Source organism: Sceloporus occidentalis, unplaced genomic scaffold (genome assembly GCF_023333645.1).
Source record: "Sceloporus occidentalis isolate IW3139 unplaced genomic scaffold, rSceOcc1.0.p SCAF_479, whole genome shotgun sequence".
NCBI lineage: Eukaryota > Metazoa > Chordata > Lepidosauria > Squamata > Phrynosomatidae > Sceloporus > Sceloporus occidentalis.
In genome coordinates, this window is record NW_028317459.1 from 66,770 (window position 1) to 87,466 (window position 20,697).

The 20,697-nt window shown below is 44.5% G+C and overlaps 1 protein-coding gene and 1 pseudogene across 7 annotated transcripts in view; both read left to right on the forward strand.

The window, feature by feature from the left end:
* LOC149271643 (neurotrophic factor BDNF precursor form) overlaps positions 1-20,697 on the forward strand; it is a 111,524-nt gene that overhangs the window by 34,837 nt on the left and 55,990 nt on the right. Inside the window, exon 1 of one of the 7 annotated variants that reach the window (XM_089507251.1) lies at positions 13,462-13,618. The exons of 4 other annotated variants lie outside the window; for them this stretch is intronic. The gene's annotated coding sequence lies outside the window, so the exon portion shown is untranslated. Of the gene's footprint in view, positions 1-13,461; positions 13,619-16,152; positions 16,223-17,022; positions 17,349-20,697 lie in introns of those variants that run through there. 2 more of the 7 variants (XM_089507246.1, XM_089507245.1) reach the window with 2 other exon arrangements.
* Positions 19,010-19,145, forward strand: LOC149271644 (U1 spliceosomal RNA; annotated as a pseudogene).

A 20,697-nucleotide genomic window follows, 5' to 3' on the forward strand; every position in this document is an offset into this window, starting at 1 on the left:
AATGGGAAGGACAGTTATGAAAGAACTAGAGAAAATCCAAAAATGCAAGGATATACAACTGAGCAGTTAGAATCGTACAAGCCATTGTATTCTGTATTGCCATGTATAGATCTGGGAGCTGGACAGTTAAGACGGAGGATAGGAGGAAAATCAAGTCATTCAAAATGTGGTGCTGGAGAAGAGTGCTAAGGATTCCATAGACAGACAAAAAGACAAATAAATGGGTCCTGGAGCAGATCAAGACAGAAATCTTCCTAGAAGCCGATAACAAAACTCAGATTGTTGCACTTTGGGCACATCATGAGAAGGCATGAATCATTGGAAAGGTAGAGGGAAGTAGAAAGACAGGAAGGCCGCATGCAAGATGGATGGACTCTATTAGAGAGATCATGAGTATGAGTTTGCAGGAGTTGAGCAGAGTGAAGGACAGAGGGTCTTGGAGATGTCTCATCAGCAAGGGCGCCATGGGTGGAGATCAACTCAAGGGCAGGTAACAACAATTAAAAAAAAACCCTATTTACTCTGGAATTGACCCCTTTTCTTTCTTAAACATGGAATCTACTTCATAAATCATTTCAAATTCTATCTGTAAAATAAATACAAAATGGCAAGCATTTTACATCCTTTTTTAAAAAAGCACAGTCTCTTTCTCTGATGCCATGGCAGCATAACCTCATGTTTTTTGACACACTAAAGAAATACATACTGAACATATGTGCACATATAAAAGGGCAAACATTTCCACATATTTCCCCTTTTATATGCTTGTATTATAGTGATTTTAAGCAATAAATCACCTTACCTTTAAAAATGTATTTCCACAGGAAAAGGATCTTTTCTGTTTCAAAGCCATATGTGTTCCCTTCTATGCTTCCTGTAACTAGGATCATAACTAGAATCGTAATCAAAGGATTATCAAATATAGTATTCTTTTAATGGAAATGGGGCAAGGGGAGATGTCGAATCTTTAAATTTTTATATCATTTGCTCTTCATTCATATTACTGAAATGCTCTTTAGACCTCATCCATGTGCTGCTAGGATGTATTAGTCACATAAACAGAGATAACACCTAACATGAATTAATAAACAGAATAAGAATGCAAGTTCTACTTGTCTTAAATACTTTCTCTAGGAAGAAGAGTGTACCACCTGCTGAACAGAAATGTAGAGAAAAAAATATTGAAAGGTGCCACCTCATCAAGTAGCATTTCTCTCTCATCTCCGAGAGAGAAGTTACAATTAAGAAAACCTTTGGGGAAGAGGACCAGTACAGGTAGCTTCTGCCCAAATCCAGTAGTTACTCCCTAATAGAAGAGACCTTTGGAATTATTTATATTCCATTGGTCCAATGGGCCTATTGTAATTGGAATTAACATTGGATATAGGCCTCTTGCAACTGAATGTCTGAAGCCCTTGGCAGGCAACAACTACACTTGGGAGATAGTGCAACATCTGTCATGGGATCTTTCTTGACAGATTGTCCTCACAGTGGTTCTGTTTGGACTTGGTTGTTTTATTTTACCTGGATGCTGTGGAACGATTTCTTACCACCATTTCATATATGCTATGGGATCTTCCAGGGACCTACTTTGTCTTCTCATGCTGTTGAAGATTTACATGAAACCATTTAGTGAAGTAATCGAGAGATGTTAATTCAGGAACTACTCTGTGTAAAAGAGTATAGCAGCTCTACAGTAGATCATAAAACTGACTGCTTAAGTTCAAAAGATTTCTAGGGCCAACTGGATGCTGGTTTATTGGGATTAATGTTTTGCCTTGCACAGCTAGCAGTTCCCTTTCCCAGACAGTGGCCCCAGTGACATAGACAGTATGAAATGGGTGCTTTATAATCCTTTAAATCAGAAATGCCAAAGACTCCAGAGCTTTCTGTATGCAAAGCAGGTGTTCTGCCAAACTGAGCTACTTTCTTGGTCTACACCAAGCCTAGAGTGTGGGACCAATGCTAACTGAGAGAACCTCGGACTGGTAATCCAAAAAGTAACTTTTCTAAACTCTATCCCAAAGACTACTCCATGGCCTAGAAACACCAGCCAGTCTTGACGAACACTGGGGCTATCAGTAAAGGGATGTGAGCCTATGCCTGTGGATGGAAAGTGTGGCCTTAATACAATGTTTTAGACTACTAGAACAATCCTGATGGCTACATGCCATGAAGTTTGCCATGTGGTTTCCCTGATTTCCCTGTAAATCCAAGTGGGAATCAAGCATCTCTCTAGAAGTTAGACTACAACTTCCAGTATTCTTCACCATTGGCTACCCTAGCCAGAGTAACTAGGACTCTCAGTCCAACATTCTCTGGAGGGTCACATGATTCTCACTCCACTGCTAGTGGTCTCCACAAACTTATTTATTTAAGGGATTTATATCCCACCTTTCTCTCAAAATAGGATTCAAGGCAGTTTAAGATTTATTATATTGGGTTGGACCATAGGTTAACCTAGCCTTATACTGTCAGCTCTGACCAGGAACAGCAATCCATGATTTCAGTCAGTAATTTCTGGCGATGGTGGGGAGATTTTTTAGTTCAAAAATGGACATTTGACATCTGGAATTAAATCCTGTCATTTCCTTCAAGATGAATGATTGTGAATACAGTCCTTTAGGGGAAGTGTGCCCCTGTCCAGGACTGGTGAGCCTAACTCCATACCCAGGTTAGAGCTACCTATCACGAGTACCTCTGTTTTGTTTGGATTCAGCTTAAGTCTATTCAAGTCTTTCTTGGCAAGATTTGTTCAGAGAAGGTTTGCCTTTGCCTTCCTCTGAGACTGAGATGGTGTTACTTGCTCAAGGTCACCAAGTGGGTTTCCATGGTAGAGCAGGGATTAGAACCCTGAGCTCCTCAGTGATAGTACAACATTCAAGCTACTACACCATACTGGCTCTCTTCTGCCTGGTTTTCAGGCGAACAGGCCAACAACACTGGCATTTGGCCACCTTCTAATGGCAACAGCAAGGTCTGGATTTTCAATTAATGGTAGATTTGCTGTCTCAAATTTTCAGTGAATTGAATGACAGCAAACAAATGAATAATTTTAATAAGGAAACCTTTGGCCTTATGCATATGTAATCCAATATAAATCTAATCTCTGACCGCAAAACCATATGCACTGGCTAAACACAACTGTGTGGTTTGATTAGTTTCCAGCAGGATATTTAATTTTTAGCCATCCATTGACACTAACAGTGTACAAGCCATACATCTCCGGGGCATCCCTGAGTCTTTTATCTACATAATCTATTAACACGCAGCAAGGCATAGCAGGAGAAAACCATCAAGTGTCTGTTATAAGACCTGACACATATCTGTCTATGCATCTCTAGAAGTTTTACAATCTAAATTTGAATAGGATGGGAAAGAAGGAAGTAAAGCAAAGATAAATGTGAACACAATACAGTAATATAAATTAAATTTCCTTTTCTTTCTTTCTTTCTCCCCTCCCCTCCCCCCTCCCTCCCTTCTTTATTAGAATGAGACATTAAGGAATCCATGCCAGGAGCAGGAGTTATGCAGTCCATGGGTTTTGTGTGATTATTGGAGGTCCTAACTTGCTCTTGGCCCCAACCCCAGTGGGAGAGCGGAGCAAAACCCACTTTTTCAACCAAAACCTGCCTCTAGGGCATGCGTCTTTGCTCTGTAAACACTGTTTTGATGATCCCACCTCAAAATAAGGTGGGTTATCACTTTTAAAAGTGAAATGTCACTTCTGATCACTACCAACTCTGATGATGGGTACCTAGCCTTCAGGCCAAAGTTTCTTGTAAAAAGGAGGCTTGTCTCTCTGTGCATGTGCCTTCATGTCACCAATTTATGATGACCCCATGTATTTCATATGTTTTTCTTACACAAAGAATATGCAGAGGTGGCTTTGCCAGTTTCTTCTTGTCAAATATAGCATACAGTACCTGGTATCCTTTAGTGGTCCCCATCCAAGTACTAATCAGGGCTTTCCCTGCTTAGCTTCCAAGATCAAAGGGGATCTGGTGCCTTTAGGGTATTTAGGCCCAAAGGAGTGATTTACTGAGACAGAATTTGAAGGAAGAAATCTTCAAAATGACTTTGAAGCAAGAGGTAGCCATTAAACCTCACAAGTGTTCTAGGAGGATATTCCAGGCATAAATAAGAGAAGGGTTTGTGCATGTGAATGTGTACTAAACCAGGATCACCCTTGCTATCTTGCTGACACTCTTAGATCAGTATCATAGGCCTTATATGTCTACTTGACTACTCAGAGCTATAAATCTGATGGGCATGAGGGACAGGGCCTTCACAGACGTGGCACCCTGCTTGTGGAACTACATTCCAAGTTATTTCTGCCATGCCCTATCATTTCAGACCCTGAGGTGGACCCAGAAGATTCACTTCTTTACCATTGTTCTGTAACAGAGAGCCTGTACAGAGAGGCCAAAATAAAGCTGCTTTGGGTCACTTTGGAGGTATACTGTTTAAATGATGCATGCATCCTAAGAGGCCAGAAGCTGCGCCAAAGCCACACTCCAGTCCTAAGAACTGGAGCACAGCTTCGGCACAGCTTCTGGCCTCTTAAGATGCATGTGTCATTTAAACAGCATACCTCCAAGTGACCTGAAGCAGCTTTATTTTGGCCTGTCTGTACGGGCCCAGAGTTAGAATTTTACTGGGTCACTGTGTATTTCTAACACTTCATTCTTACAGTAATTTTTATTGTTCTGACTATTTTATTTTTCATTGGTGGGAAAGAGTCTATCCTAAAAAGTGGCTTATAAATCTTAAAAACACAGTGCAATAAACTCAATAAGGATGTGAAAGAGCAGCATTCATTTCTTGCATCTTCACCCTGCATGGCAGTTTCCACATCCCCTTCCATCACAGAGACCCAATGGCCAGATTCATCACAGGACTCCATCTTGCTATGTTAGAAAGCTTACTTGTCTTCCTCTGTGGCTCAGGTTTTCAGCGAACACAATGCTTACTGTGATGCCCTTCTCATTCCTGTAATTTTGCTTGCTCTCCTCATTTTATGCTACCGCTAAGTGGTCGACTTGAGATCTCTTATATTTATTAGACAGGAGAATCAAGAAGTGAGAAGCAGAAATATACTCAGGTTCTGGACACCAGATACCCAGATACTTTGCTCTCTGCTCAGGCACTAACTTTTTAATGCCCACCCAGAGCACATGAGAGTAATTTAGTAACACCGGTGAAATTAATTCCTAGTTCCTGTGAGCTGTGAGTGCAAGAGTGCACAGAGCCAAGGTGTAACTGTGTCATCACTGAAGAAGCTGACCAGCTTGCTAACATCATTTCTCCAATGAGCTAAATCTCACATTAGTCTCATTCCCAGTGTATCTGTGTTTTACAGTTTGTATGCATTGATGGTGTATTTCATTACAGACTTTTGCCATGATCTTTTCCTATCTCTCTGCTGTAGTTTAGGATATCAAAAGTCTCCTTTATCCTACTTTTTCTTATCTTTTCTGGACTTTGGAATTTTTTCTTCTTTAATAATCAGGACTGCATGTAGGTTGTGATTCCATAGAGATGCAGGGAAAGTGTAAGTATGGTATAATTGGAAGTAAAATCTAGCTTTTACATTTAAAGAAAACAAAAAACTACTATAGTCCTTACTAAGGTAAGGAACTGCCTGAATACCTGTATATGTAATTCCTGCAGACGTCTCAGAAGTTCAGTGTTCTGAACTGCTGAATTCCAAACCCTCAGCTCAGTTTGCCACATTAATCAATCCAAAATAAGACAAATTGTGCAGATTTCCTCATCTGGCAAACTGTTTATGGCCTACATTCAATTGCTCCTCCCAGGTGAATAGAAAGTTAACATTTACATAAATTCCATTGATCCCATTACTCTACTCTAATTGGGACCACCAATTTGATTTAGAATTGTAAATTACAGGCTTTGAATTGCCTGAGTGAATATTATTTTTTGTTTGTTTGGTCTTTTTGCCAGAGACGTAAACAAAGCATTAATTAACCATTTCATATCTGATGACTAACAAAGCACTGCTATGAAATTAAGTGTAGAGATGATACTGAGGAATCCCATAATAGTTTCAACATTTTCTTTTATACTTTTTATAATATAATTTTGAAAATTTTTATGAAGTAACCAAGTGCTTCAGAGATCCACTCTACCTGGGTGGACACAATCCAGACAACAATAACAATAAAAATATCAAAGCTTGAGGGCTGTGAAATAGGATGTGATTAATGGCAAGCTAAGGTCTCATGGTGAGCCAATGTAGTGTAATGGTTTCATTATTGGATTAGAACTCTGAGAGACCCAGATTCAGGTTCTCATTTAGCCAAAGAAACCCACTGGATGACCTGGGCCAAGTCACACTCTCTCAGCCTCAGAGGAAGGCAACAGCAAACTTCCTTTAAATAAATCCTGCCAAGAAAACTTTATGCTTGGGTCACCATTACTCAGTCAGTTGTTGTGGTTATTGTTGTTGTGGTTGTTAAAAACAGTAAAATTAGAAGAGTACAGAACCCCCTTACACACTCTTTAAAAACTTTCTGTTGTAAAAGCCTGTTTGAATAAAAAGGCTTTAGCCTGCCAACAAAAGGACAACAAGGAAGGGGCCATTCTGGCCTCCCTGGCAAGGGAATTCCAGAGTCTAGGGACAGCCACTGAGAAGGCCTTCTCTCATTTCTCCACCAACTGTGGTTGTGATGGTGGTGGGACTGAGAGAAGGGCCTCTCCTGATGATCTCAGACCCCAGGCTGGCTTATAGAGGGAAATATGGTCTGCTGTTGAAGGCACATCACACCAGATGTCCCATCTTGGTCTTGTAACTGATCTTAAGGATGGTTACATGAATGCAAATCCCACTCAGTTCAGTGGATCTTACTGCCCAGTGTGCTAAACACTGTTGCGTTTCTCATAACAAATATTTGTTGAATTGTGCCTTGTGTGTGCATCTCCTATATGTGAGGTTGAATTTTAATATAAATAACAATGCAGAAAGTGAGTGTTCCGCAAGCAGGATTCACCTTTTGATAGTAGACAGTATACATATCTGTAGTCTTCTGAATCCATGTTTTTGTTGGAAGCAAATGAAGGGCTCTTTTACATCATCGATTTAAATAATTGTGTTTAGCTAGCTCCATGAACTTTGTGATCTTGACCAATTGGCATGGTTATGTGATAGTTGGGATTGACATCCTGAAGAGTCTTCAGAAAAGTAGGTTGAAACAGGATGTTGCGTGTCACAATCTGGAGATATGTCAAAACACACACACAAGGCCATTTCCAATGTTCCAAAAAATGAAAGCCCCCCCCCCCCAGCCCATATCTTAAAGTCTACCATCTAGCACTAAATCCAAGCAACCACCAGTAGTAATCCCATGCATGGGAATACTGCAGAGTAAAATGGTGCTTTATACCTGTGGTGGCATTCTCAGTGATGAGGGGTTATGGGGGTTTCAGTCTTACAATATGAGGAGGAGTATACGTTACCAATACCCATTGTGGTTTGCTTTTGGGAGGATGGATGCTATATTCACACATAAAATAGATTATCTTGTGCATCCAGAGCTAACATGTAGTCAGGAATTCAGAAACATATTGCTATGTAATCCTGGGAGGGGCTTTTTGAATTCTCATCCAAGGCATTCTAGTGCCTCACCAGACTACAAATCGTAGGATTACATAGGATGGAACCATGGCAGTTAAAGTTAAATATTAGTACTATAACTGTGTGGTGTGAATGGGAATAGGATTTAAAAAAAAACACTGTGCCTTGTCTATGAGTTCCATTCTGTTTTAAATGATAGCCAGTTTTGGATTTGTTTGGGGTTTTTTTTAACCAAGTTCTGGTCTAGTTGATTTGAAGTTGCTTCCTATTCCTTTGGGAATTGGAGGAAGGGGACTGGAGGAGAGGGGAAACAGTAGAACATAGGTAACTAGGAAACACACATAAACACAATTAGACATAAAATGCTGCTTGTAATATTAGACATGACCTCAGCCAATTAAAAATATTAATAGAAAAAGAATACTCTTGCCAAACCTGAGTTCATTGACATCACTGTCATTCATATCATCAGGATTAATGTAGAATTCCTGATGATAAGGAAAAAAAAACGAGAAGCCATCTCTTTCTCCCCCTATTTTCCTTGACCTCTTCTCAGAAAATCAGGCTGGGATCAAATCGCATTAACCAAACAGATGGTTATAAAGATAGTGAAGGAAAGTTTGTTTTTATTTTTTTAAAAATAAGAAAACCCTGGATAGCTGTTACATATAGACTAAATGTGTCTCTTAAAGGGCGGGGGTGTTTAATTTGAATTAATTAAGTTTTCCATTTCTATGAAAAATTGTGCTAATGTAAGATTACCTGTGCATTGCATCATATCATTATTGTTGCTGTGAGCCTTCAAGTTATTTCTGCATTATAATGACCCAAATGCAACCCTATCATGGGGTTTTCTTGGCAAGTTTCTTCAGAAGGGATTTGCCATTGTGCCACATCCTTTGAGGCTGAGAGGGTGTGACTTGCCCAAGGCCACCCTATGAGTCTCCATAGCTGAGTGGGCACTTGAATCCAGGTCTCTAGAGTCATAGTCCAATATTCAAACCACTACACCCCACTGACTCACTATATCCTGTTAAAAAGAAGCTGCTTCTCAATGCTGGAACAGCTGCTCAGCGTGCAGAAGGGTTCACATCCAGCCCTGAGCATCTCCAGTGAAAAAGAGCTCACATCAGAGCTTAGAAACATTACCTCTCTGGATTTCCAGAATCTTCCAGCAAGTTCGGGAGAGGCGGGAAGATATAAATAAAAACTATTATTATTATTATTATTATTATTATTATTATTATTATGGAAGCCTTGGAGAGCAGTGGCCAGCCAATGAGACCCATCTCTATCCCACTACTTCCTTGTAAACATATTGTACTGCAACTGTTATCAACCCTTGCTAGCTAGGCCTCTGACCTTGATGGGTAGGTGTGATGGAAGTTGGAGCACAACATGCTTGTAGGGTGCCAGGGTGAAGAAGAGCAGTGTTGGGCTACATCGAGGATAGGAATCATACAGCCCTTTGAATATTATTGGATTACAATTCCCATCAACCCTTGACAGCATAGCTGATGGTGAAGAATTCTGGATGTTGCAGTCCAACAACACTCTAGCAAATCACATGGTTCCCATTACGTGGGTACCTGGCCATTGTGACTATAAGGCAGACAGCCAAATGTGAGAGAAATGTTCTCTACACCCCTAAAAAACATTTGGACATTTTGGAGCAAGACCATTTTTGGAGCAAGACCCTGGGGGGCTTCATGCAGCCTGTGGGCTGCTCTTGGCCCAGTCCTGCTTTAGTATAAGGTACAAAATAAAAAGCAGAAGCTAACTTTGCTAACAGACTTGTGGCAGACTCCACATTGAATTAATCCAGAAATGTCCTAATGTTGTGCCAGCCTGTTGGTTGATAACCCAGGTGTGTATTCTGCCTGTCCCTCTCTTTGCTCATCTCATTGACTTAAACCCTGATTTTAGTATTCTTAAGAGATAGAACCAATCTGTTCTGTCAGCAGTTGTGTGTTGGCAAAACTAATCCAGACTTACTTTCAGGGAAGTGCAATAGTTCTCTATTTATTTCCTGCCACCTGCATCTGTTTTCTCTTGTCCTGGCCTCAGTGACCAGGGGCTAAAAGATGAGTGGTCTTGCCCCACCTAAATACACCAAAGGCAACAGATGCCTTCTGGTTTTAGATGCTCAGAAGGGTTTGGCCTGGTTACAACTGGGTTTGGCCTGGTTAGTACTTGGAACAGGATCTGCCAGGGAATACCAGGTGCTAAAGGCTATATTCAGAGGAAGGCAATGGCAAACCACCTCTGAGTATGCCTTGCCTCAGGAAACCCTGACATCCATAGTTTTGCCATAGGTTGACAAGCAACTTGAAGGCACACATTTTACTAATTACATGAAAGAGGTTTTAATTTTCCTAATTAAAAGGCTACTTTATTCATAGGGAGGAAAGCTCTGTTACTATTGCCAAGAAGCCAGAAGAAGACATATTCTTTATCTTGTTCATTAAGGAAAAGTTTTAGGACCATTTTACATATAAGACTTGTTTTCTACACTGTCACTTACTGTATGTGGAAATGTGCAAATCCTGTTGGTAGCCTGCCATGGGTGTCACTTAATCATGGCACTCTTTAGCTGATGCTGCTACAGCAAATAAGCACTCTAATGTAGAATGAAACTGGGAAAGTGGAAATACTGTGTTGTAATTGTGAAGCGTGTAAGAGTCCAAGGTGTAAAGACCAACATGCAAAGTGTGTCCAATCCATGCCCAGTCTGGATAGTGGCAGACCAGAGAAAGTCCACATAAAAGAACCCCATCAATGGATTCCTTACATGTCCTTATTTCATAAGTATTCACATGTAAATATGCAACATGGGGGCCAAACAGCTTGTATATAACACGTCAAAAGCATCTCTCATTTCTCTCTTATAGTGTGTATATGCCTTCAAGTCACCTGTTGACTTACCGTGACCCCCTGAATTTGATAGGGTTTTCTTAGGCAAGGAATACTCAGGTCGTTTTCCATAGCTCTCCTCTGAAATACAGCCTACAGCACCTGGAATTCCTTGGTGGTCTCATGTCAGAGTACTAACTAGGCCTCACCCTGCTCAATTTCCAAGATCAGACAGGATCTGGTGCCTTCAGGGTCCGTAGGCTTCCTCTCTTTTTGGTAGCAAACCAAATGTATGTACTGTATGAAAGAAAAGACCAGCTGTGATCTGAGAGAACAACACACAAACATCTCCCTTTGTGATGACCGCATTGGTGGCATCAGGTGAGGAGCAGCAAAAAACAATGCTTCTTATTTCTGGCTTTGTTTGAACAAACCCTGGGATATGAGAAACAATAAAAACAAAACTGAAATGATAAGATGCCTTTTGACCAACCCATTTCTCCAGTACCTAGAAATAACTTGTCTACATGATTGTGGCAGTGGCCGCTGACATTGTTGATGTCAGTGGGATAGTAGATTTGCTCTAGGTTTTAGTTTGACCTTTAAGGAGCTGTCCAAGGTGCTTAACCCTATTCCCAACCTATAGATTCAGGCAAGATCTCAACAGGTGAGAGACTCCACATCACCTCTCCCTTCTGGGGAGGATTGGACCTGTTGAATGTCTGCCTTCTACACTGCTGCTTTTGGGCAAATGAACCTTCCTTTTCAAAAGTGGCAAACTTACCTGAGCTGTGGTCACCACTCTTTGTTTAATGAAGATATTTATCTGCTGCAAGCAGAGGCAGAAGGTTCAGCCAATGTCTTCTTGGCCACTCTGTAAGCATGATTTATTTACAGCACACATACACACGCCAATGTTCGCTGGGGTCAGGGGCACGGGACCCCTGTCAAATTGGAAAAAACACAAATAAAAAAACATAATTTATTTTACTTGAGAGAATATCTCTTTAGGAATCTCTAGGCCCTCCAGCACACTCCTATGGTCAAGAATTCCTGGTTCTCACTAGGAATTTCTAGGTCCTCCAGCACAACTTCTGGTGGACATTGACCATAGAGTCATGCTGGAGGACAGAGAGTCCCAGAGAGAACATATTAATCAAATCTGTCAATAATCAGATCCACAAAAGTCAAAGTCGTAAATGTGGGGGTCAGGCTGTAAAGAGCTTGGCTGATCAATATGTATATCTGCACCGGAGCTCAAACATTTCACAGATGAAAAGCAAGATACTTATGGCAAAGCAACATCAGAGTGTTGTCAAGATTACAAAAGTCATTAATGAGGAAGATCACACAAGATAGGAGAGGCTGCTGCAGTTTGCTTTTGCCAGAGCCAACTGGGAAGGGCGCAATTCTGCCCTCCTTCTCTCCTCTGCTTTCAGCTGAATTAGTTGAGAGCAAATTACTTTTACACTTTAACCCAAAGCACAAAGGAGGGGGAAGGAAAGAGAAACTGGAACATTTTAAAAGCAGTTGAAAAGTGTGGAAATGGGATTAAAAGGGAACATTTAGAGGATACAGGAGAGAGTGAGAGATACATACTTCTCTTTGAATCTCAGAAACCCTGTCAAATCCATTCCTTCCACATTTTAATGAAAGGGCTTGGTTTAATCTAGAGCCAACCTTAAAATACTTGTAATATTTCTTCTTTGTTTTCCTTCCCACAAATCAATAAGGACCATTCAAAGTAAAACTGGCTCTGGAGATGGTTGGGAAGAAACCATTGCTGGAACTTCCCTTTCCTAGGCTGCGGTTGAGAAGGAAAAAATAATAAATTAAATTAAATTAAATAATGACTTTGGCAACCCAAGTGCACGTCTGCAGTCTGGCTCAGTGCTATGGAATTTGGGCACTGGTAGTTTGTTGTTTATAATATTGTAGTGTCTGTAGTGTTGTTGTGTTGTTTGTAGTGTTGTAGAGTTTGTTTGTAGTGTTGTAGAGTTTGTTGTTGGTCATGTAGTTAGTTTGTAGTGTTGTAGTTTGTTGAATTGTTGGGCTGTATAGTTTGTTTGCGGTGCGTCTTGTTGTAGAGTTTGTTTGCCGTGTTGTGGTTTGCTGAGGCTCTGGCGCCTGGAATTCCATAGCCTTAAGGCGTGGCAGCTAAAGCGGGGGTCAAACCGGATTATTTCCACAGTGCAGCTGAGCAGAACTTGAAAAGCCACTACACGGTTAAGCTTAAAGCATAATATCTGCTTTTCTCCTCCCAAATGGGGAGGATATTTCTGATTGGGTGCCCTGCCTGAAGGCTTCCCACCCAAAGTGTCCTGCTTTGCAAAGGTGGACCCTTGCTTGCAGGCGAAAGGGAAACGAGAGAGAGAGAGAGAGAGAGAGAGAGAGAGAGAGAGAGAGCTCCCTGGGGTGGCTGCCGGCATGAAAGCCCTCTCCCCCCCCCCCAAAAGGGAGGCTCAGAGGGAGCTCATGGACCCCTCGACACCCGGTTTCCACGATCAATAATTTAATCTCTGTTCGCCGCACCAACAGCGGAGGAGGAAGAGGGATTAGAGAGACAGATGAGAGAGATTAGAGAGAGAGAGAGAGAGAGAGGTAGGTAAGTAATAGGGGGAGAAAGAGAGAGAAGGTGGTTAGGCAGGTAGGTGGATCAGACAGACAGGCAGATAGGAAGAGAGAGAAAGACAGAAGGTAGATGATAAATTGATCGATAGATTAGATAGATAGACAGATAGATAGAGTAGATTGATAATAGACAGGCAGACAAGACAGATACTCAAGCAAGCAGGCAGATTAGAGAGAGAGAAAAACTAGAGAGAGAGATGATAGAGAGAGAGACGGATTAGATAGACTGATAGACAGACAGACAAGATAGAGATTAGATAGATAGATAGATAGATAGATAGATAGATAGATAGATAGATAGATAGATAGATAGATAGATAGATGTGCAAAAGTGGCGGCTGCTTGGAAGGGGTTTGGGGCTGAGAAGGCGTGAGGGGGTGTCTGTATCTGACGGGGGCTTTCTTTTCCCGGCCCAGCCCTCGCCCCCTGGACTCCGTGGGGCTTGCGAGGGGTCCTCCCTGGGGCCGGCGCCTGGATGCTGGCTGTGGGGGTCTTCCAGGAGGAGGGCGCCTCCTCCTCCGCCGCCGCCGCCGCCAGGTGAGTCCGGGGAGGGAAGGAGGGAGGGAGGGAGGGCAGGTCCCTTCTGCTGGCTGCGGCGGGTCGGGGCTCCGGGCGCCAGGTAAGGCGATCCTGCCGCCTGCGTCCCTCGAGGCCTCCTCCTCATGAATAAAGGATGCGGTGATTATCTTGATTGCCTCCCGCAGAATGCGAGCCAGAGGTCAGGCAGGGAGCCAGGCGCAAGGCAAGCGGCAAGGCGGGAGGGAGCCAGGGCTGCCTACGATCAGGCTGCAGCCACACCGGAGGAAGGACCCGGCTTGGCGCCGCTTTAAGTTGTCTGGCTTAAGGCGATGAAACTCTGGGAGTTGGAGTTCCGCTCCGCTCCGGGCCCAGAACAAACTCCAACTCCAGAATTTCATACAAAGAGTGAAAGCGGTGCCAAGCCGGGTTATTCCTCCAGTGTGGATGCAGCCTTGGCATCTCCCTTCTCCCGCCCCTGGGACAAATAAAGGATGCGGGTGTCGATGGGCGGCTGGGTCTTTCTGCCCCCCAAAGGAGGAAGCCTTTTAAGAACCCCTCTCGCCTAGTCTTTGGGGGCATTCCCAGCCTCGGGGGGCATCTGCCTGGGAGAGAGAATGCAGTTGGGCCACGCGGCTCCGTCCTACGGTCCTACCCAGTTCCTGGGATGTGTAGTTTGCTCCCGCAACACAAGACGGAGCCTCCAGCCCCTCCGTCCAGCAAAAGTTTGCCAGGCGAGGAGGAGGAGGAGGAGGAGGGCCCCCAAAAGTTGGCCAGGAGGGGAGGCCCCCGCTTCGAGGCCCCTTGGGCCTGGAGGACAAGGAGGACCCTGCTGGAAGTGGCTGGAAGGGGGGGGCTGCCCTGGGGAAGGAGGAGGGCCAAAAGCCTGGCCCGGGAGGAAGAGGAAGAGGAGGAGGAGGAGGAGGCTGCTCATGAAGCTTTGATGAGCCACCTGAGCCGCGGCGCTCTCTCCTCGGAGGCAGCAGGAGGTGACTCTCCTCTGCTCTGCTCTGCTCTGCTCTCCTCCGCAGGGAGCAGCCAGGCTTTGCGGGACGGAGAGGTAGCAGCAGGGCCCCAGGGGAAGGAAGGGGCCAGGCGGGAGAGAGGGCAGGGGCCTGGGGCCACGGGAGCCGCTGGCCCAGGAGGACTTCCAAGGCGCCCTCCATCATGCGGAGCAAGAGTCGGACATCCAGGATGGCCGGGCTTTTCCCGGACGGGTCCTCCATTCCCCCCCCCCCCGCCTGTCGTTTTGGACTGAGAAGCCTGGGGCTATGCGTTGCGTTGAGGGTGTTGGAGACTTGTGTCTCGGGAGCCTGGTCCTCCTCGGGGTTCGGGGCCAGCAGCAGCAGCAGCAGCAGGAGAGAGGCTGAGCGGAGAGGGGCCCCGACGGCTGGGCAGAGGGCAGGCTCTGGGCAGGGAAGGAGGCCGGAGCCCCCCATGGAGCTTGCCTCAGTTGGGGGTCCGCCGGGAGGGAAAGCGGGGAGGCGGCTGTTCCGGTGGGCAAGGCGCCTCTCTCAGCCCGCTCCCGCCTCCTTCCTTCCTTCCTCCCGGGGCCCTCAGCCACTTGGGGAGAAGCAGGGCTGCTAAGAAAAGGGGGCTCCCCAGCCCCTCCTCCCTGGCCAGCAGCCCAGTGCCACCCGCCCCTCCTTTGGGCCCCTCAGCTCCAGAGGGATTGTTATTCTCCTGGAAGGCCCACCTGGAGAGCAAGGCGGGAGGCTGGTGGTCCGAAGAGGCCGGGGAAGAAGGGCCTGGCGGCGAGGGAGGCAGGGGAGGGGAGGGCGCCCCCTGCTGGGCAGAGCCAGGCGCCTGAGGCGGGGGACACAGCTCCTCCATCTCCCCTTCCGTCCGGGAGGAATGCCATCATGTCCTCCGTTTGGAGCAGGGCTCAGAAGCATGCCTTTACATTTATAGGAGAGTTCCTACATTTTCCGGACTGTCCTCCATTTTGTCCTCCGCTCCGCTCTGGACCCACAACAAACTCCAACTCCCAGAATTCCATAGCAGCCTTGAGCCAGACAAAGGTACACCTTCTGGGCTGCTTCTTAATCATGCCCAGAAGAATGGAGGACGCTGCCCCAGGAAAGCCCCAAACACTCCCAATGGAAAGGTGCCCAGGAGGCCTGCTCCTTTGAGCCCTGCTCCCGATGGAGGAAGGCCTGCCCTTGAGGGGTCCCTCTGGAGGGAAGGCTGGCAGGCAGGCAGGCAGGCAGGGAGGAGGAGGGCCCTGGCTTCCCTCGGGGCTTCGGGAAAGGCTTTCCGGGGAGAGGCTTGGCCCGAAGGAAGAAGCCCCAAGACGGAGGAGGGGGCTGCCTCGCTTTCTGGTCGCTCTTTCCCAGCAAATGGCAGGCGGCGGAGGGGGATCCGGATGGTCCTCGGTTGGTTGGCTTCCTTGAATGGCCAGGCACCGCTTTCCTGCAAAGGACGTCAGGGAGCTCCCCAAATATTGTGCTACAGAAATCCAAGCAAGCATTGAGTATTTAGAGAGAGCGAGAGCGAGAGGGAGAGAGGCAACACAGTCTACAGCATCGGAAGGATTGGTTCCTTGGCCAAAGCGAAGAGTGTGGAAGCCGCCCGCGGTGAACTCACGATGCCAGGCTTAGGGGGCATCCCTCTCCGGAGTTAGAGGTTTATTTCTGAAGTCCAAAACAGACTGCAGAAACAATCCACTTTGAGACCGCTTTCACTGCCCTGGCTCAATGCTCGGGAAATCTGGGGACTGTCGTCTTGGGAGACACTGAGCCTTCTCTGCCAGAGAGCTCTGGGGCCACAGTAAACTACAATTCCCAGGATTCCCTAGCACTGAGCCAAGGCAGTTACAAAATGGTCCCAAACCGGGTTATTTCTGCAGTGTGTCAACATGCATTGGGTTACATTTCAAAGTGTGTGTGTGTGTTTGGTTTTTTTTAATGGGATTGGCAAAGTCACAGAGTATCCTCTGCGACGGATTGGATCTGTTTTATATTGTGACGGCTTTTAGCTTCTAACAATCAACTTTACTTTACTTTACTGTCTGCGATGGTAGCCATCCCTTGCTGATAGAAACCATCTAGATCTTGGAGGCAGGCTGCTTCTCAGTCAAGAAGCTCCATCCTTATGGAGCATGATGATTTATTTCTTTGTGAACTTCAAGAAACATCTGTTTGTTGGAAATGGAATAGAAACTTTGCTCTGTTCCAAAAGGAGATAATGTTTTCCAATGGGAGTCTGTTGTACCTTGGGGTTTGTTTGTTGTTTTGGTTTTTTTGGGAGGGGAGGCAGAGAAGAAAGTGACACAGCTTCACTTTTGTGGGAGATGGTGGCTCTAGGAATCACCAGAAAACGACTCTTTTTGATCAACTTAAGATCAATCTATATTTATCAATAGATACTGAGCAAGGTTATTATGTGGGGGGGGGGGTCGGGATAGGGGGACTGTTTATTTTGAATTGTAATTTTATTTCATGTTGCTTTTCTAATTGCTGTAATTGATTCCTAATGAAAAAAGGTGGACTATAAATAAATCACATGATACCATGCACCCAAAAAGTTGAGCTCATTCCTGACCTGTACGCCTGGGGTAATTTGAAGTTGTTGTAAGCTCCAAAAGAAGTAGTAAAGAGAATTGGGATGTGGCGTAGTAGCCGCCGCAGGAGTAGTCCATAGCTGCGCCAGGTATGGGCCGCCGCCAGAGGTTATAAATGGAATGTAACGGGAAGCACTGCCTTGGCCCCAGCCCAGGACTGTGCATCTATCTCCAGCAGCCAGTGAGCAAGTGAGTGAGCGAGTGGAAAGCAGCACTTGCTGAAATGTAACCTTTCCTGGAATTTAAAACACGCTGGTTACCATAACTGGAATTCCAGGGCCATAAAGTTATTTGTCCTTTTTGTCGGCCTTGCTAGACGGAAGACTGTGTGTGAATGCCTCCACTGGATTATTAAACTGCTTGCGCTGTGTGTTCAGTCTGTGGAGGAGCAGGGGAATACAAGGATTTTAAAAATCCACCTTTTTTGTTTGTTTCTGGTGAAAAGGATTACCTGTGTACTTATTCTACTCATGATATGGAGACTGAGGGTGCCTTCCTGCATGGCAGGGGGTTGGGCAGGATTGCCCTTGCGATTCTTCCCACTCTGGGATTCCATGAGTCTTTATATCTTCTGTTGTCTTTATGAATAATATCTTCATGGGATCTGTTAACTTTAGCTGATTGGCAAATTAATTAATTAATTAGTTAATCGGGGGGGGGGGATCTGTGACTATAAAGCAAAGGTGGGCAGTCTATAGCCCTCAAGATGTGGTTGAACTGTAATTCATGCCATCCTTCACTTTTGGCTGTGCTAACTGGGGCTGATGGGCATTATGGTCTAGCAATACCTGGAGCACTGCAGTACTTGCTCACTCTGGCTAGAAACAGAAACAGTTGTAAACAGGAACAACAGTTGCCAACATCCAGAGAGACTCACACAGCTGTCTAAACTGGCCCTTTTCAAGGATTTCTTTAATAGTTCTCTGTACTTCAGGAAATGTTTCCAATCCCCAAGGCAGTGTTTGCATGCCCATCCCCACACACCAGAATATGCCGTGGGACGGCAGAGCCTTTAAATGCTCACTGGATGGGTTTTGGATTATTGTTGTTGTGAGCCTTCAAGTAATTTCCAATTGAGGGCAAACCCAAGGGAAACCTATCATGGGGTTTTCAGGGATTCAAAGCTTGGTCTCCAGTCACTGTCCAATGCTCAGACCACTACACCATGCTGGCTCTCCAGCCTTGTGGGTCCTGTTCATAATTTCACAAATACTTCAGCAGGGCTTGGGACAATTACTCCTTGACACTACATCTCCCAGAATATTTCAGCCAACATAGTCAATAGACAGCTGATGGAGAAATTTGCAAGAGGTATACTCCAGAACAGTCAATTTTCTTATGACCCTATTTGAATGTGTCTGTGTGTGCCTTCAAATTGCCTGTTGATTTATGGCAATCCCATGAATTTCATAGGGTTTTCTTAGATATTGTTCGTCATTCATTGCATTCCACACAGCACAAACATGTTTCCTTTCTATGCAAACTGTGTTGTTGCCATTTGGGAATCAAGCTACTGAAGATCGAGGTTGGTTTTCAAAATGCAGCACACACACACAGTTTATTGGCTATGCTGCATGTATAATGCTTGTTGCATCATGAATTCTGTAATCACAGTGGTGAGCTCCTGACACCTCATTATTTAACATGGAACTGTGCAAGCAAACACCAGTATTTTGACTGCAGCGTAGGTTCAAGTAAATTTAATCTAGTCCCACTAATGGCTTTCGAAGCATAGGAGATTTTGTGCCTACCCATCTTGGCTGCCAGGAACTGGTTGAAAACATACTTCTGTTGTTTCAACCAATATAGCTGCATCATGGACTAGACGTAACATGAACACATTAATTTGGGGAGAGAACTGGCAAGGGAGACACCATGATCACAAAAGTGGTTTTCCCAGGGTGAAGCTCATCCATTGCACTCCAGGTGTGCTGACCCCTGCGATTTCCCCAAATGCGGGAAACTCGACTGCATTATTTGGATTGCTGTTTCCACTAGCCCTGGAAGCTGTCACCAAGACTTAACTCTGGAACTGTGTGCAGAGGAAGTGGGACCCCGTGCCTTGTGGTACCATTAGGAGCCCAAGTAATGTGGTGCAACTCTATGCATGGCAACAACAAGTGCTTAAAGAGGTTGTCTGTGATATTGAGGTCAAGTCCTGGTTCAGTCCTATAGAGGCACCCTTTTCTCTTTTGGTGGCATAAGTTGCATAGGACTAAGTTGTGAGCTGAAGTCTGAAGCACATTTTTTTTGGAAGCTCCACACACATTATTGCAGCTACCTTTCCAAAAGCCCTGTAAAGTGGTACAGTGGCATTTTGCCTCCTGTATAACACATACAGGAATGTGGCTGGTAATTGTGGCATGTATAAGATGATCCGGCAAATTCATGGATGATGTGAGATTTGAAGGTGGGGAAGGAAGCCCACACCAATTCTTTTCCTGTTTTCTTGGCAGTGTTTCCCTCCTATTTGGTGGGGCTTGCTGCCCCCTAGTAAATGTGTTTAGGATTGCAACTGTACTCACCGTACTCATAAATGCAAAGTCAACAGGTCTTGCTTCCAAAGGAATGTGGTTCAAGTGTTGGTTGAAGTCACTTAGATGGGGTGCTTTCAAAAACATTGCCCAGTAATTATTTCTGGACATCCAAACTATGCATGCACTATTTGGCAGCTTTGTCATGCACTATTGATTGCTCAGTTTCTTTAGTCTTTTATAAGATTAAAAGAGCAATGTGTTACAACCCACGTGCAGTCTTTTTTTCCCAGAATTGCCATTAGTCTCTTGTCTTGATTTTTCCCCCTCCAAAAGCATATATTTTTTTAAAAAAACTTTGCTACACATTTCTTTGGGGTTATTGCCATTTTGAGATCAATAACTGTTAATTATTTATGCTTCTAGTAACTGAGTTTTAATGTATGCAGGGAATCTATCCTGGTAGTATAGAGTGAGTACCTGTGTTATCTTTAATTCATGGATTGATAAAAATGGATTGGAAGAAATGGAAGTAATGTGATATTTATAAATGGAAGCACCCAGGCACAGAGGCTGTGGTCCAGCTTAGTGTAGCATGAGTTTAAAATGATGGTAATAATAATAATTACTGATATGAACTGCCCATTGAGTGAAATCCAATTGAATCTTACTGAGTCACTGCTTGGCAGCATGAATGAAAAGGCATACACTTTGCCCATCTCTACGTATGTGTCTCTATCTGTGACCTTAAATCAACGAAACTTGATTTTCATATAAGTCCATGTCAGGTCTCAGTTTTGATAAGGGCTGGGGAGGGGGAGGGAATCACACACACAGGCTTACTTTTATTGCTATTTTAAAAAATAAACACATAAATAAATAAAAACAAAGACAGTGTCTATGGGTTTCAAATACGACTTAATTAAATTATTTTCTTTTAAAATACCTATGGATTTGAAGTAGACCCACTGCTCTAATGCATTCAGGTATCATACCTTTTAACTGTCCCAGTTTAGCAGTGACTGTCCTGATTAGTCCTCTGCTGTCCAAACTTTTCAGCTGCT